The following is a 17,965-nucleotide window of genomic DNA, read 5'->3' as shown; positions in this document are numbered from 1 at the left end:
AAGGGATTCAGTTTCATTTTGTTGCATATGGATTTCCAGTTTTCCCAGCACCATTTGTTGAAGATGCTATCCTTCCTCCATTGCATGCTTTTAGCCCCTTTATCAAATATAAGATAGTTGTAGTTTTGTGGATTGGTTTCTGTGTCCTCTATTCTGTACCATTGGTCCACCCGCCTGTTTTGGTACCAGTACCATGCTGTTTTTGTTACTATTGCTCTGTAGTATAGTTTGAAATCTGGTATTGCTATACCGCCTGATTCACACTTCCTGCTTAGAGTTGCTTTTGCTATTCTGGGTCTTTTATTTTTCCATATGAATTTCATGATTGCTTTCTCTATTTCTACAAGAAATGCCTTTGGGATTTTGATTGGCATTGCATTAAACCTATAGAGAACTTTTGGTAATATCGCCATTTTGATGATGTTACTTCTGCCTATCTGTGAACAGGGTATATTTTTCCATCTTCTAAGATCTTCTTCTATTTCTCTCTTTAGGGTTCTGTAGTTTTCATTGTATAAATCTTTCACGTCTTTTGTTAGGTTGATTCCCAAGTATTTTATTTTTTTTGAGGATATTGTGAATGGGGTGTTTTTCCTCATTTCCATTTCAGAAGTTTTGTCGCTGATATACAGAAATGCCTTTGATTTATGCGTGTTGATTTTATATCCTGCCACTTTGCTGAATTCATTTATTAGTTCTAGTAGTTTCTTTGTAGACCCTTTTGGGTCTTCTAGGTATAGAATCATGTCTTCCGCAAATAGTGATAATTTAAGTTCTTCTTTTCCTATTTTTATGCCTTTAATTTCTTTCGTCTGTCTAATTGCTCTGGCCAGTGTTTCGAGAACTATATTGAATAGAAGTGGTGATAGAGGGCATCCCTGTCTTGTTCCAGATTTTAGAGGGAATGCCTTCAATTTTTCTCCATTCAGAATGATGCTAGCCTGAGGCTTAGCATAGATAGCTTTTACAATGTTGAGGTAAGTTCCTGTTATCCCTAGTTTTTCTAATGTTTTGAACATAAAGATAGCTTCCAGCATACTGGTGTCCTGAAATATTCATCTTCTGATAAAAATAATAAACACAGATCTAGTTTTAAAAAAGGCAATTTCTGCATCCCTAAACTGGGCAATCTGATCCTGAGAGCAATTGTTTTGCATTAATCCACAGAATAAAGGAATTAAGAGGTCAAATAATAACTCTCAATCCAAACACAAATTGGAATAAAACTACTAAGTAATGGTTTACACACAGCATCCAAAACAATTGCCCTAGAGATCTTGCGAGTAGAAATTCTGACAGATATGTAAAAGGAAGATTGACCATTTTGTGCTACACCTAGTCAAATAAACTGAATTTTTTTAAAAAAGGAATCTAGAAGAGTTAATCAGTCCTTACTCTCTAATTCATCATTGACCTGTCACTTTTTCTAGTTCTCTTATTGATACATTAAAATATTTATCCACTGTCTAAGTCATCTATGGAATTGCTCTCATTTTCACTGGTCCTTGCACCTTTGTTAACCATTCTAAACAATTATTCTTTCTTCACCTTTTCAATCAATTTCAGTTACCTTTGTGTAGTCTAATTAGGAAGGACTTCTCAAGTTTCTTAAGATTGAGTTTCTAATGATCTTGAAACATTCTCTTAAAATTTACAGCACAAGGGGCTGGGGCTGGGGCTCAGTGGTACTGCACTTGCCTAAGGCACTGGATTTGCTTTTCAGCACCACATATAAATAAATAAAATAAAAATCTAGTAACAACTAAAATATATATCTTTTTAAAAAAAATTATATCATAAACATACCTTCTGCTTATATTGTTTTGGTTTAACACAATAACTATGCCCTCTTTCCCAATCCACTCTGACCCCAGTACAGCCCCTTTCTTATTTTCCTCAATCCAATCTAGCTATTCCTTCCTTGTTCATTTTCTGAACTTTCTTTCCTTTCCTAAATTCTCCTATTTGAACATAGATTCTAAAATGCCATTATAAGTAACTGGGTTTCAAACAACCCTTGTGACAGGATTTTATTTAATACCAAACATTACCTTAACTTTTTAAATACAACAGAGAGCATTAAGTAGTATGCTACTTTCAGAAAGTGAATAAGTAAATTTTTAACAATAAAGATGGCTTAACAATTTGCAGATTAGGTAATTCATTTGCAAATTTAATGCAGAAATTAAAATGCTATGTAGTTATCTTGATTATACAACTTTTACCCTGACTGACATTTTTATAATAAAATGTATTATTTTGCTTTTTTTCATAACTCATGCAAAACTGTTTATTAAATATCTACTACATACCAGGTATTTTTTATTAAATATCTACTACATATTAGGTATTGTGCTAGCCACTTAGATACAGGAGTGGAAAAACAGCCTATTGCTTTTAGTTAAACCACTACCAATGAATTCATATACTTAAAAGTTTGATGTTCGAGCTGGGGTTGTGGCTCAGTGGTGAAGCACCTGCCTAGTATATGTGAGGCACTGGGTTAGATTATCAGCACCATATAAAAATAAATACATAAATAAAACAAAGATATTTTTTAAAAAGTTTGATGTTCATCTGTCAGAAAAAAATACACATTCTACTCCAGAGAAGAAAATATATAGGAATAAGGCCCTACTACAGGAATGAGGTAATATATCCCTTAATCATAGTTTTCTTGCCTTTTATAAAAAAGAAGTTGGGTGCTGATGTTTTTGGTGTTTATCATGTTTTTAGTTTATTACTAAAAACATGCCAAATTTTCTTCATAAACTTTAAAAACCTAAACAGAAAATGTATGTGAATGCTAAATTTAAAATCCTGTAAGCTTCCATTCTAATTCAGGAGTCAGTAAACTACAGCGTTGTGAACCACCACCTATCTTTATAAGTTTTATTAGAATGCAGAGTTGCCAATTCATTTATATACTGTCGCTGACTACTTTTGAAATACAATGGCAGACCCAAGTGGTAACAACAGAATCATATGGTCTACATGCCTAAAATACTTACTATATGGCCCTTTAAGAAAAATTTTGCCCAAGAACCAATGTAATTGACTGATTTCTAGTCTCTACATTAAACAAGTACCACTTGGCCAGGCATGGTGGCTCATGCCTATAATCCCAGTGACTCAGGAGGATGAGATAGGAGGATCACAAATTCAAGGCCACTGTCAGTAACTTCATGAGGCTCTGAACAACTTAGTGAGACAGTTCCAAAATAAAAAATTAGGGCTAGGGTGTGGCTCAAAGGTAGAATGCTGGCATGCATTAGGCATTGGGTTCAATCCTCAGCACATGAAAAACAATAAAGGCATTGTGTCCACTTACAACTAAAAATTAAATATTACTAAAAATTAAAAATTAAAAGAGCTTGGGAGTATACCTCAATAGTAAAGTATCCTCTGGGTTCAATCCCCATTACCAAAATAAATGAATAAATAATTTTTAAAGAAAGTACCACTAAATAAATTTTTAAAACATTAAAAAAAATCCAACATACACATTTGTGTGTATAAAAATAAAACCACAAAGACATGCTTACACTACTTAAATGCTATATTTACACTGCTTAATTTCTAGGAATTTTTTCAACTGGATACTTGCCGATGTCTGTACTTCAGGTTCTTCATTTGTAAAATGTGTAAAATAGCAATTAATAATTACTACAAGTTGTTATAATAATATAGTGATTATAAAAATTATACAAGATGTAAAAGGTTTAACAAGATGACAAAGCACAGAATTTGCTCTAGAGAAAAAATAATAATAATATAGCTTCTAGGTCTGGCCATGGCAGAACAAATAGTATCTGACCAGCCCTCTCACCATATACAACTATAAAACTAGAAAATACATATAAAACAACACTGATTTTTAAATGTTGTACAAGAGACAGCCTGGGATTGTGATCTCTATGAAAAGGAAAAGATTTGGTAAGCTCCATGATTTTCAAAGCTTCCTGCCTAGCATCATATTACAAACTAGTCTTCAGGAAGAAAGAGTCCAAGCAGAGGGCAGTGGTCTCAAGGAAATGAGGATGTGGAGAGAGAAAAGTTTAGGGGAAGTAGAAATAGATGGAATTTGCAGGGCATATTCCCAAAAATGAAGTCATTTTACAAAGAAAGAACTCCAGAAGGTGCAAAAAGGCCTAAGGCTTTAGCAAATTCTGAGCTAAACAAGTACAGGGTAAAACCTTCTAATGTCAGATAGACTGTAGTCTTAGGAATTTGGGGCTAAACTAATATCACTGCACAACTTTGTAAGGTGTGACAGAATGTAGTCATGGGAATTTTGGGGTAAACCAATACTCCATTAATCACGTAGTAAAATAGTACAGAAAACTTACTGAACAGTGTAAGTATTCAAGTCAATCCTAGAAAGGACACACCTTGATACAATTACTCTAGACCAGCTTGGCTTCAAACAAACAAAACTTCAAAAAGATCAAGTTTACCAAACAGCATCCATGATTTAAAAAACAAACAAAAACATAGAAATTAAAAAGGGAAAATGTAACTCATAAGAATTTTTAAAACAGAAACAACTGAAAATAAATATAGGCGGGAGAAGACAAAAATTTTAAATCGGCTATTATAAATATGTTTAAGATTTAAAGAAAGACATGATAAATGAATAGATGGGGAACTATGGCATAGAATTTTTTTTAAGAAAAAATGTTTTCAATTTAAAATTTAAAAAATGGCAGCTGGAAATAGCTTCACTCCCACCAAAAAAATAAGAAATCCAGAAAATTTCCAAATTAATAATTTTCTGAGCCCATCAGAAAACTAAGGTCACAGGTCAAACAATGTGCCTGAAATATGGAGAGACAGGCATGGGGCAGGGGGTTGGAAACAGGATCCAAGATTTTCCTAATCTGGGACAGATGCCACTTAACACTACCATAAACTGCCAAGACTAAACTAGAAATCTTCACACATTTCTAGAGACTGGCAGTGAGCTACCAAGCCAGTGTAAAACCCTGGGGGCTACAAACATAGGAGGTCGTATATCTTCTTGCACCATCTTTCTCCTGGAATCCTATTAGGAACACATGGAATATAGAAAGGAATTCTAAGATAGTTCCTCCTCATTGCTACTACCTGAGAACAGCAGCTACAATTGAAAGACTACCCAGGACCATCTAGCCTACCTCCTCTACAAAACAAAAACATTAGTGTAAACATTTGTACTTAGGGGCACTGGTGCAAGTCCAGTGTGAAATTAGGTGTGAAACTCTGCCTAGATTCCTCTGTCCTATGTTGCCTAAGCAACAAAATCTTTAATCTTTAGGGTGAAGGGCCTCACAACCATAGCCTGGAGGATATTCACTAAAAGTGGGAGAGGGAAACATGGGGGAAAGGGGTAGCTCTACTCCTAGAGAAGCAGCAGAAAAATCCTAGTTCCGGAATTATACCTGGAAAAGGAACAGAAACACTTATAAAGATTCATAAAATTAAAAATTAATGATAACATTATTTGATAGTAAAGTGTGTACAAACACACACACACACACACACACACACACAAATACATTTACATATTTTAGCTGCTACAGTTTGGATCTAGAATGCCCCCACCCTCCAACATAGCCCATATGTTAAAGACTTAGTCACCAGATTGTGGCTCTATTGGAATCTTTAAAAAGTAGAGCCTAGTGGAATGAAAGTTCACGGGAGATGTGCCTTTTAATGGCATATTAAGAACCCAGTCCCTTTGTGCCCTCCCCCACCCCTTTCCCAGAAAACACGAAGTAAACAGATCTCCTCCACCATAAATTGCCATTGATGCACAGTGCTGTCACTAGATCAAAGAAATAGTGCCAAGGCAACCATGGACTGAAACCTCTGAAACTATGAACCAAAATAAACCATTCCTCTTTTTAGGTTGGTAATCTCAGGTTATGTTGTACTGGCAAAAAAAATGACTAACATCCACCAAAAACATACACATATACACTCAGAATCTTACCATGTCATCTCACATTAGCCTATTACAACTTAATTCCTTGATTTGATTATACACTTTGATCAGCTAAAGGATTATTAAGAAGATTTTGTCTGATTTAGAATTTGCATCCTCTCAGTTTATAAGTCCTAAACCACATTGTACATCACATAATGATCTTTCAGTCCACGACAGACCACATATATGATGGTGATACCATAAAATTATAATGAATCTGAAAACTTCCCATTGCTAATGCCATCATAGCTATTATAATGTCATAGCACAACATATTACATGTTTGTGATGATGCTAGTGTAAACAAATTTACTGTGCTACCAGTTATATAAAAGTACAGCCTATACACTTATGTATACTACAAATTATTAATGACAATAAAAGACTATCATTAGTTGATGTATTTACTATATCATACTTTTAACATTATTTTAGCACTCCTTACATTTGCTTTTTTAAAATGTTTACTATAAAATAGTAAATTGAATGGTCTACACTGGCAACAGCCTCATACATCTTGTTTTTAACCTGATCTCGATTGTATAAAAAATACACATTGACTGACTGACTTACACCATGTAGGTTTAAATAAGAATACTCTATTATGATAATCTCACAAAACCAAAAAATCACCTAACGACTCATTTTTCAGAATGTATCATTAAATGACACATGGCTGTATAAAGAAAAATGTAAATAAAATGCAGTTCAAAACTACCTCAAACTAAGGACAGAAAAACAGAAAAAAAAAATCATGTTTGCCACTGAGTTTTCCAAGGGAATGGATTTCAGATAAACTAAAAATTCAATTCTGCTATTTTAGAAGTAAATAAGCATTTTCTCATGGTGTAAGTAAGTTGGTCAATGTGTTTTTTTTATACAATTGAGATACATATAACTAAGTAATGACAGAGTTGGAGCTGAAACCCAAATTTACTCAGTTCTTAGGTGAAAAATACAATAATCAAATTTGCTTTCCCATTAATTTTTTCAAAGAATTTTAGAATTAAAAAAGAATGTTTTAAAGAATAGAACTTAATAATATTAAGTTTTATTCTCTGACAATAAATTAAGAATAGTTTCTCATAGCCTAAAAGGAGCAATTCCTTAACTAACTTTGAATACTGTAAACTCAAGCTGTGTATCACTTTGAACAACATATATCAATAGTCCTTATCATTACAATCACAACACTGATTTTGGTATGAAGACAAAGTTTCAGACAACAAAAGTAATTTAATAATCAGTAGTCAAGTTGCAAAAGCTTAACAAATATATCTATATTTGCATTTTTATGTTTGTATATAAAGTATATCAGGCAAGGACCAAGAATAACAGTTTGTCAATTTTGTGAACTATACCATGCAGTCAACTCATTCGGGATCATTTGGCTTATGTAACCATGCAGAATTGCCCGAATTGTATAATCATTTAGATCTATCTAATTTGTGTAATCAGTCTAAATGCTTTGGTTATGAATAGGGAAAGTTTTTCTCACCTACCCAAAAAGTTAACTTAATTTCAAAAGGTAAACACAGCATTAAACCTCATGTTAGTTGCTTTTTTATAAGAAGTAATTTTTATTACAAATGGCATATCTCAGTTAAACAATATGATAAGAAATGGTATGGTAATAACACACGAATCCTATACCAATTTACCATGATTTCCTTTGTCAAAACACCAAATTCACTGAAAAGCCCAAGTTCAACTCAAAGGATGTATAAAGCTCAAAGTACCAATCTGTTCTATCATCAGAGGACTTTCAGCTGACAATTCAGTAATCTGTCCCAACTTTATATATTCCAACATGAAAGAGAAACGTAATCAAAGAAGGACTTAGCCATCATTTATAATGAAAATAACCAAATAACTTATCCTGTGACTGCTAAGAAAAACTGCATTTTTATGACTGGGCGTGGTTACTGGCATATAATATACTCTCCTTCTTATCATAATTAATTTTAATTCCTTTCTAAATAAACAAAAATATGGCACACACATTTACCCTTCCCTTCTTCCTCCCCATTTTATAGATGATTCATCCAACACAAAAACTAACTAGAAACATCAGATTTTACTTCTTGCATATAACTTTGCTCTTATGAATTGGGGAAAAGACTTAATGATATACATAAGAAAAAACATTTAATAATAATTTAACTGATAGAAATTCCTGGCTTATAATCATATCACACCTTGAAATGAAGCATTAATAATTATCAATTTGGATTTAACTGTATCATATGGATAAAGAAAATGTGGTGTATATATACAAAGGAGTATTACTTGGCCATAAAGAACAACTTTATGACATTTGCAAGCAAATGATTGGATCTGAAGAGTATCATGCTAAGTAAAACAAGCCAGTCCCAAAAGCCAAAGGTCGAATGTTTTCTCTGATATGTGGATGCTAACCCACAGTAAGTGGGGAAAGGTGAGAGGAAGAATAGAAATTCAGTAGATTAGACAATAAGAAATGGAGGGAAGTGAGGGGGGTTGAAAAGGAGAGATAGTAGAATCCAACATAGTAGAATCTAACATAATTTTCCCATGTACATATATGAAAACAACACAATGAATCCCATCAACATGTATATCCATAAGAATGGGATCCTAACTAGAATAATATATATCCCATGCTTGTATAATTACATCAAAATGGATTCTGCTGCCATGTGTAACTAAAAAGAACCAATAAATTTAAAAAAATAAATAAAAGGAAAACAAAATTTGACCAAGTAGACAAAAAAAAAAAAAAAGGATAAGACCGCACTAAAACCAGAAATAAGGCCAAAAATATGTATCATTAGATAACCCCATGGGGTATGTTTTAATACACACATGAATCAGAAGACATATTTAAGTATAGCCATCTACTTTTAATGTGCATCAAATATTTTCTGAAATTATCAAATATTTACTAGAAATTATTAATGATAATTATCTTTAGGGAGAAGGACATATAATTGAGGTTGGTAAATAAACAATGAGGATGCAAATAAAGAAGCTAAATTTATCTTTCAGTTCCTACATTTCTGTATTACATTGAATATATCATGTATATCTATTTTAATTCTTTTTAAAAAGTCACAAAGTACTAAGCAGACAGGAGAAAAGGCAGGAATGTGATTTTTTTTTATTTATTTATTTTTGGGGGGTAGGAAATGGAGAGAGTAGTAAGGAAGGCAAAAAAGATAACCTTCTACATACTGTATCAAAATGTTGGATTTGTGGGCTGGGGTTGCAGCTCAGTAGGAGAGCGCTTGCCCCACATGTGTGAGGCACTAGGTTCAATTCTTAGCACCACATATAAGTAAATGAAAATAAAGGTCCATCAACAACTAAAAAAATATTTTTAAAAAATGTTAGATTTGTATTCCAAGGGAATCTTCTACTACTAAATTCCTCCAATTCCTGGATTTCGATCAGTGGCTACTTTTAGGAAGTCACACACTTCTGAACCTAAGGCTTAAGTAAAAAAGGATGACTATATTAGTAGTACATAAGATTACTTTTTAAAATAAGTATTAATCATTCTTTGTAACACAGAAAAGTAAATGAACATTTTTCTATAAAGTTAAATTTATTTTACTTTTATAACTTTTTATTCAGTAATTTTTCTAATTTTTAAAAATATTTTATTGGTGATTTTTTTTTTTTTTTTTTTTTTTTTTTGGTACTGGGGATTAATCTCAGGGGCAAACAACCCCTGAGCCACATCTCCAGCCCTATTTTGTATTTTATTTAGAGACAGGGTCTGACTGAGCAGCTTATTAGCACCTCGCCATTGCTGAGGCTGGCTTTGAACTCATGATCCTCCTGTCTTAGCTTCCCAAGCCACCAGAATTACAGGCATGCACTACTATGCCCAGCTATAATTATTCTTAATAGTGGGCTTCCTTATGATATATTTATATTAGCACTTAGCATAATTTGGGCTCTTTCATTCCCTTTGCCTTCCTTTTCCCTCCCCCTGATCTCCATCCTCTCTTTACTGGTCTCCCTTTTGTTTTCCTAAGATCCCTTCTTTTCTCTTTTTTCTCTTCCACATTAGGCAAAACATACAATCATTGACTTTCTGAGTCCAGCTCACTGTACTTAACTTGATATTCTTCAGCTCCATCCATTTTCCTGCAAATAACATAATTTTATTCCTCTTTATGACTAGTAAAACTCCATTGCATATATATACCATATTTTCTTTATCCATTCATCTGTTGACAGACACCTAGGCTGCTTCCATAATTTGGCTACTATGAAGTGTGTTTCCATAAACATGAGTATGCACAGACCACTATAGTACACTTTCTTTTGGATAAATACCAAGGAGTGAAATAATTAATTGGGATATATGGAATGGTTACACTCCTAGTCTTTTGAAGAATCTCCATACTGATTTCCATAGTAGTTGTACTAATTTACAATCCCACCAACAGTATATAAACTACTCCTTTCCCGTTTCCTCACCAGCATTATTTGTATTCTTGATGATTGCCAATCTCACTGGAACATGATTAAATTCTTAGTGTAGTTTTGATCGGCATTTCCCTGATTGCTGAAGATATTGAGCTTTTTTAAAAATATCCTTATTTTTATTATTTTTATGTGGTGCTGAGGATCGAACCCAGGGCCTCATGTGTGCGAGGCAAGCGCTGTACCACTGAGCTTCAACCCCGGCCCAATACTGAGCTTTTTTTAATATATTAGTTGATTATTTTATTTAGAGACAGACAATACTTATATTACTTTTGAGAACTATCCCTTCAGTTTTATTTTCCCATTTATCGACAGGATTATTCTCTGGGTGTTAAGGGTTTGTTTTTGGTTTTGGTTTGTTTTTGAGAGGGGGTTAGTTCTTTAGGTTATGGATATTAATCCTCTCACAGAAGAACAGCTAGCAAAGATTTTCTTCCATTCTGCAGACTTTGTCTTCACACTCTTGGTTGTTTCCTTTGTTGTACAGAAGCTTTTTAATTTGATACCATTCCATTTATTAATTCCTGGTTTTATTCCTGAAATTTGGGAGTTTTATAGAGGAAGCTGATGCTTGTGCCTATATATCGAAGAGCTGACCCTATCTTTTCTTTTAGCAGTTGCACTTTTATCCACTTTAAGTTGAATTTTATGTAGGGTGAGAAATGGGAATCTAGTTTCATTCTTCTACATATGGATATCTAATTTTCCCAGCACAATTTATTAAAAAGATTGTCTTTTCTACAAGATGTGTTTTTAGCATTTCTGTCAAGAATTAGATGACTGTATGTATGAATTTGTCTCTTCTATCCCACAGGCTTACATATCTAGTTTTATGCCACTATTACGACGTTGTTACTGTAGGTTAGTATTTTAATTTGAATTTTGGTGTGCAATGTCTCCAGCATTGCTCTTATTGCTCAAAAACTGCGTTGGGGGCTGGAGTTGTAGTCCAGTGGTAGAGTGCTTACAGGTGTGAGGCACTGGGTTCAATCCTCAGCACCACATAAAAATAAATAAATAAAATAAAGTTATTGTCCAACTTAAAAAAAAATTAGAAAAAGAATTCTTAGTATCCTGGGTCTGTTATTCCTCCATATGAAATTTAGGACTCTTCTCCCTAGTTCTGTGAAGAATGTCATTGGTATTTTGATGGGGATTGCATTGAGCTGTAAATCACTTTTAGCAATATGGATATATTAACAAAAATGATTCTGCCTATCCAAGAACATGGGAGGTCTTTCCACCTTCTAATGTCTCCAGTTTTCTATAATTTTCATTATAGAGGTCTTTCATCTCCTCAGCTAGATTTATTCCTAGGTATTTATATATACACAGACATACATATATACATATACATACACATATATAGATATGGCTATTGTGAATGGAATTGTTTTTCTAATTTTTCAGTTGGTTCATTATTAGTGTATAGAAAATCTATTATTTTATAATGATCTAATATCCTGTTATTTTTGTACAACTTGTTTATCAGCTCTAGACATGTGGAGTATTTTTGGGTCTTCTAAGTATATGATCATATCACCTGCATACAGTGATAATTTCACTTCTTCCTTTCCTATTTAAACCCCTTTTCTTTCCTTCCAGTCTAATTGCTCTGGCTAAAATGTCAAGTACTATATTAAATAGTGGGAAGAGAGTAGATATCCCTTGTCTTAGACTTTAGAAGAGATGTTTTCAGTTTTTCCCCATTCTGTATGATGTTGGCTTTAGGTTTATCATAGACAGCTTTTATGATGTTGAGGTAAGTTCCTTCTACCCCTAATTTTTTAACATGAGTGTATACAGGAATTTGTTGAAGGATTTTTCTGCACATATTGAGTAGATCACGTGGTTTTTGTCCTTGATTCAATTTATACAATGAATTATGATTACTGATTTGCATATGTTGAAAAATCCTTGCATCCTTGGAATGAAACCAACTTGATCATGTGCAAAACCTTATTATGTTATTGAATACAACTTACCATGTAGCAAACCCTACATATATAATATAGGAAGATGAAAGAAAGCAACCACATTCTAACAGACTTTGTCATAAACTATTGTTCATCTCCCGAGTGCATTCATTCTTCCAAAGAAAATCATTTATGAACTAGTGTCTGTCCTTCTGACCCAGTCATTCCTCTTAAAAATCATTTACTATTACTAAAAATTGCCTATATTTCCCCCACTTTTGTTTTTTCTATGAAGAAGGGAATAAAAAGCATCTGAACTTCACCGAATAATTGGATAATCATTCTCTTAAGATTATCACCATGCCTTGCTCCTGATTAATCTGTTTATTGTCAGATTATTCAAGCAAACCTTCAGAAGTTTAAATTACATCTTAATATATTGCATAAAAAATTAGTCACAATAGTTTAACAGCAATAATGGCTACACCACTGTGTCTTATGCCTCCCTATTCTAGATTTGTTCTATTCGGCAAATTACCCTTATAAAGTCATTCTTTGGTTTTCCCCGTTGCCTGGCATTGTAAATTCTAATGAAAACAACATTTAAATGACTGAAATACCAACTGCTAAAGTCAGCTATTATTGCAGGAAAAGCAACCTGAAAAAAAAATAGTAGCAGAACCTACTAATCCGTAATCATTCTTTAGTTTTTCAAAACCAGGAACATTAATAGCTTTCAGATAACATCAAAATGTGGGACAAGAACTTTCTAGTCATGTTCTTTTATTAAAAGTTTATGTTTAACTTATAGGGAAATAGTATATCTGTCTAAAAAATTACAGAAACTAGCCTAGAAGAAGGCCAGTTGTTATCACAAGAATATTCTAGCAGAAAACAAAATACTTCAAATGATGGATATACTTATGGAGCCTAGATGCACAACAATATGTACCTTCCTATCTATTATTACCTCTTTACTCTCTTTTCCTCCCCATAAAAGCCCCTTCATGTACCTGAGTTCCCCAAGGTAGTCTTTGATTCAGGGATACCCGAACCCCAATCTTATTAAGGTGCCAGCCCTTGAATAAACCTGAATACTCTCCCTCCAACTCTCATCCCCTGAGTATTGGCTGTTGAGAAGCAAACAGAAAGATATGAATCCAGTAACACTACTGTTACATGCTATATTCTTTAAATCATATTTTTAAGAGAGAGAGAAAGAATTTTTAATATTTATTTTTAGTTTTCAGTGGACACAACATCTTTATTTTGTTTTTATATGGTGCTGAGGCTCGAACCCAGCGCCCAGGGGCGCCCATGCCAGGCGAATCCGCTACCACTTGAACCACATCCCCAGCCCCTTTAAATTATATTTCTAACACTCAGGAAACTAAGTCCATCAGTTTATACTTAAAACAATTATTCTATGAAGGTCTAGAGCTTTTACAGTTTAATAAAAGTTCTTTCCAAATTATAAATCAGTACCTAAGGGGAAAAAAACAAGGACCTTGTATGCATATTTTTGTAGGCAAAATCATGCCTCCCCATCTAAACTGTCAATGTCCTAATACCCAGGCACCTGTGAAAATGTTACCTTACATGTGAACGAGTTCATAGTATGTCGCCCCAAAATATGCCACTTTTGGCATAAAGATTATTTTAAGCTGAAACCAACTGAGAAAAAATAAGACAAAAATCTCCTACCTTCTCCCTCAATACCAGGAAGTGCAGGGCAAGTCTTAAATGATTCTTAATCATCAGAAACAACTCTAGACTCATCAACCTACAGAAGACAGTACACCAAAGAAATCTACATAATGAATCTTATTAACTAGCCCTAATTTTCTATTAACTTCCCTCATTTATTTTCCTTCCCATAATTTGCTGCCCCTAGAAACTCATCTTGTCTTTATCTATAAAAGTACTGTTCACTGGTTAATATAAATGATAAGCCCAAGTTCTAACCATGCCTTTGAGTAATTACTCATCCCTCAGTACTGCCATGTGAATGAACAATCCACATGTTAAGCTTTTGTTTATTTTTCTCTTCTATTTTCCCCTTCTCTCTAGCCTTATTAAACTATAGCTGACAAATAAAAATTGTATATATTTATGGTGGGCAACATATTTAATATACATATACAATGTAAAATTTAATCAAGCTAATGAACATATCCATCATCTCACATATTCATCATTTTATGTGGTAAGAACATTTAAAATCTACTCAAAGCAATTTTCAGGTACATAATACATTATTATTAACTACAGTCATCATGCTGTACAATAGATTCCCAGAATTTATTCATTTGGTTTAACTGAAACTTAATCTGTTATTTGTTAATCCAATTTATAGGGCCCCAGAAAGGGAAACAAGGACAGCAGAAGGAGAGGAAAGGATTATTTTGCTCCCCTACACATAGCATCATGAATTTTGCAAATGTAATTAAAAGATTAAGAATTTGAGGTAGGAAGATTACTTGAGATCATCTGCATGGGCCCAATCTAATCACATGAGTCCTTAAAGACAAAAACTTTTTCCAGGTGTTTTCAAAGAAAGACAACAGGACAGTTGAAAGTCCTGGCAGTGTGATAAGGACTAAACTCACCACTACTGACTGTGAGGAAGGAAGAAGGAAACCATGAACCAAGCAATGAAGGTATCCTCTAGAAGCTGAGAAAGACAGCTTACTGTTACTTCCCTAACCTCAAGAAACCAATGACACCTGCTAACACCTTGATTTTAGTCCCGTGAGGACTAGACTTTGACCTTCAGAAGTGTAAGGATAACAAATTTGGATTGTTTAAACCACCAAATATTGTGGTATAAATTGGTGTAAACAATCAAAATTTGTGGTAACTTGTGATGGCAGCAATAGAAAATAGAGTACATATTCTTTAACATCAGTTTTCTATATTAGATGTTAACATTAATTTGCTCAATGTAATTTTAGAAATAATACATATCCAACATAAATACAAACAAAAACACTAGACTAAGATAAACTATATTATAGTTATATAATGTTAAATATCTGTGCAACCTTGGCAAAATATTTTTCACTTTGATATTAATCTCTTTATTTGCAAGATGAAATAAAAAGCAACTATTACAACATAAAATGAAAACTATAGTTAATACTGTCTCAAATTTAAGAAATCTCTGAATTAAACATAATATAGAAAGAACTATTAATTCAGGATTATGTTAATGAGAATAGTAACATATCATGCCACCTGGAGAATAAATTCTATACTGAATTATATGAGCAATTAAAATAAGAATGATTTAAAATGTATAAGAAAGCCCTTAACAGTAGAATCACATTTCAAGTCTCAGAGAACATTAAAAATTTCTTAAGGGCTGTGGTTGTGGCTCAGCGGTAGAGCACTCGCCTCACACATGCAAGACCCTGAGTTCGATCCTCAGCACCACATAAAAATAAATGAATAAAATAAAGGTATTGTGTCCAACTACGACTAAAAAATAAATTTTAAAAAGTGGGGGGTGCTGGGGTTGTGGCTCAGTGATAGAGCGCTCGCCTCGCACGTTTGAGACCCTGGGTTCGATCCTCAGCACCATATAAAAATAAATAAACAAAATAAAGATATTGTGCCCATGTATAACTAAAAAAATTTAAAAAAAAAATTTCTTGAAAGGAAGCTTATGGTGTAAAAAAATCACAAAGGTCTGGTGAGTATCATTATGTAAGGTACAGATAATAAAATATGATTATTTTTTACTGACACCTTGTCTTTTCATTGTTCTGATTACAGAATTTCACAGAAAAATTGTTTCTTATTTTCACAGTACTACGGTTTCTTTTGTGTATTTTCCTCATCAAATTTCAGTACTTTTATACAAAAGATCAGTTATAACAAGGTATTTATGTCATTTCTGAAAATAAATTCAAAGGAGGAGTGTATATTGTCATGATGTTGTAGAGCTTCTCAGGAAGTTATAAATCAACAGTGTCTTACTTTGTGAAGCTTTCTGTGGTAATAATTAACAAAACTTTAATTGGGAATCCAAATTTGGCTTGAGAATTTGGGCTTAGGAGGCAAAAATCATTTGCTCTGGTTTCTAAAGAGAAAAATATTTTTTCTTGTGAAATTTTAAAATAATTTGTCAAATGAATCATTGAACTCTTTCTAAAATAATGTTCATCTACTTAAGAACGTCAAACATTGCCTCAAGTGAAGACTAATTCATATCATATTACAAATTCCAGCTAGATCAAAGAAAGGACCTCAAACCAAAATGAGACCTAAAGGTAAACAGATTCTCACAATTTGGAATTCTAATTCTACAACCACTAGATATATTAATAACTTGCAGAACTGGAAAATAACTCAATTTTAAAAGTTCAAGTAATTTTTTTATGACAGCCTTGTCTAACCACACTAAAACCACAGAATCCTGCTGATGCACAGGAAAATATACATATAATTTGAGTTAGCCCTCAAAACTACATTTCTTGTATTTTAGCACATTCACTTGATGCATGAGAAGCATGTAGGCTATATGAAAGAAATTACATACTGCCTTTAATACCCATGTAGTAGTATATTCCACCTTACTGCTTAATGCAAAAAAAAAAAAAATGTTTTTTTCCTTAAAAGGAAATACAGAAATCCCCTTAAAATCATCATAATTCTGTCAATGCAATAGGAAACAAATTTCTAAAGATAAGAATCTGAAAGGTGGGCTGGGGTTATGGCTTAGAGGTAGAGTGCTTGCCTGGCATGAGTAAGGCACTGCGTTCAATCCTCAGCACCACAAAAAATAAAATGAAGATATTGTGTCAACCTATTTAAAAAATTATTAAAAAAAAGAATCTGAAATTCACCATAAGCAGTCATTCTAGTTGTGTCAAGTGTCTCAGTGGCTGTTCACTTAAATCAGTGATTTTTTTTTTCCTGTACTTTAATTACAAGTTCCTTTGCAGTGAACCATCATTTTATCATTATATTCTGAACAAAACTTGGGAAAACATTTTAATATCTTAACACTAATTAAACATGTTCATTTTTTAAATTAGGATATGTAGCAAATGCTTGAAGTAAAAGCCTTTGTATATTCTAGCACTCAAAGACATTATGAGAACTGCCATAAACACCAATTTAAAATCATGAGAAAATAAAATATGTCAGTATGAAGTACTTCTATAAATCCTCCATTCAATGGAAAATGTTTAAAATACTTAATATAAAACCATATAAATTAGACTTTGAAAACTAGTTTTTAAATGCAGACATAAAACTATGGGACCAAAATTCTAGCTCCATGGCTTATACTAATCTTCGAAATTAGTTGACCTGAATATAAATGGTTTCATTTCATTTTATAGGTCAAAATATGCTTGTAAAAAAAAGAGTATCAAGCAGGATTATTTAGATATTCTCAATTACTTTGTTCCATCTCTATTTCATTAGTTTTCTGGAATCCTTTAATGTAAGAAATGTTGACCTCAAAAATATTCAACTTTGAACTTCCAATCAACATGGCATAGTGAATACATACTTAAGACTCACCCTATCAGCGTCAAATATATGGCAATAGCAGGCAAAAGAGAAAAGAAACGGGGGCGGGGGGGGGGGG

The 17,965-nt window shown here is 33.1% G+C and overlaps 1 protein-coding gene and 1 long non-coding RNA gene across 19 annotated transcripts in view; both read right to left on the bottom strand.

Annotated features, from left to right (window-relative positions):
• LOC125615218 overlaps positions 1–9,433 on the bottom strand; it is a 24,495-nt gene extending 15,062 nt beyond the window's left edge. The window contains exon 1 of the long non-coding RNA XR_007345756.1: positions 9,422–9,433. This is a non-coding gene — a long non-coding RNA (uncharacterized LOC125615218). The remainder of the gene's footprint in view (positions 1–9,421) is intronic.
• Positions 1–17,965, bottom strand: part of Gphn (gephyrin) — a 625,252-nt gene that overhangs the window by 556,721 nt on the left and 50,566 nt on the right. The window lies entirely within an intron of this gene.

The sequence above is a fragment of the Marmota marmota genome, unplaced genomic scaffold (genome assembly GCF_001458135.2).
Source record: "Marmota marmota marmota unplaced genomic scaffold, marMar, whole genome shotgun sequence".
Taxonomy (NCBI): domain Eukaryota; kingdom Metazoa; phylum Chordata; class Mammalia; order Rodentia; family Sciuridae; genus Marmota; species Marmota marmota.
The sequence above is the reverse complement of the archived record's forward strand: the minus strand, read 5'-3'. Positions and strand labels throughout refer to the sequence as shown.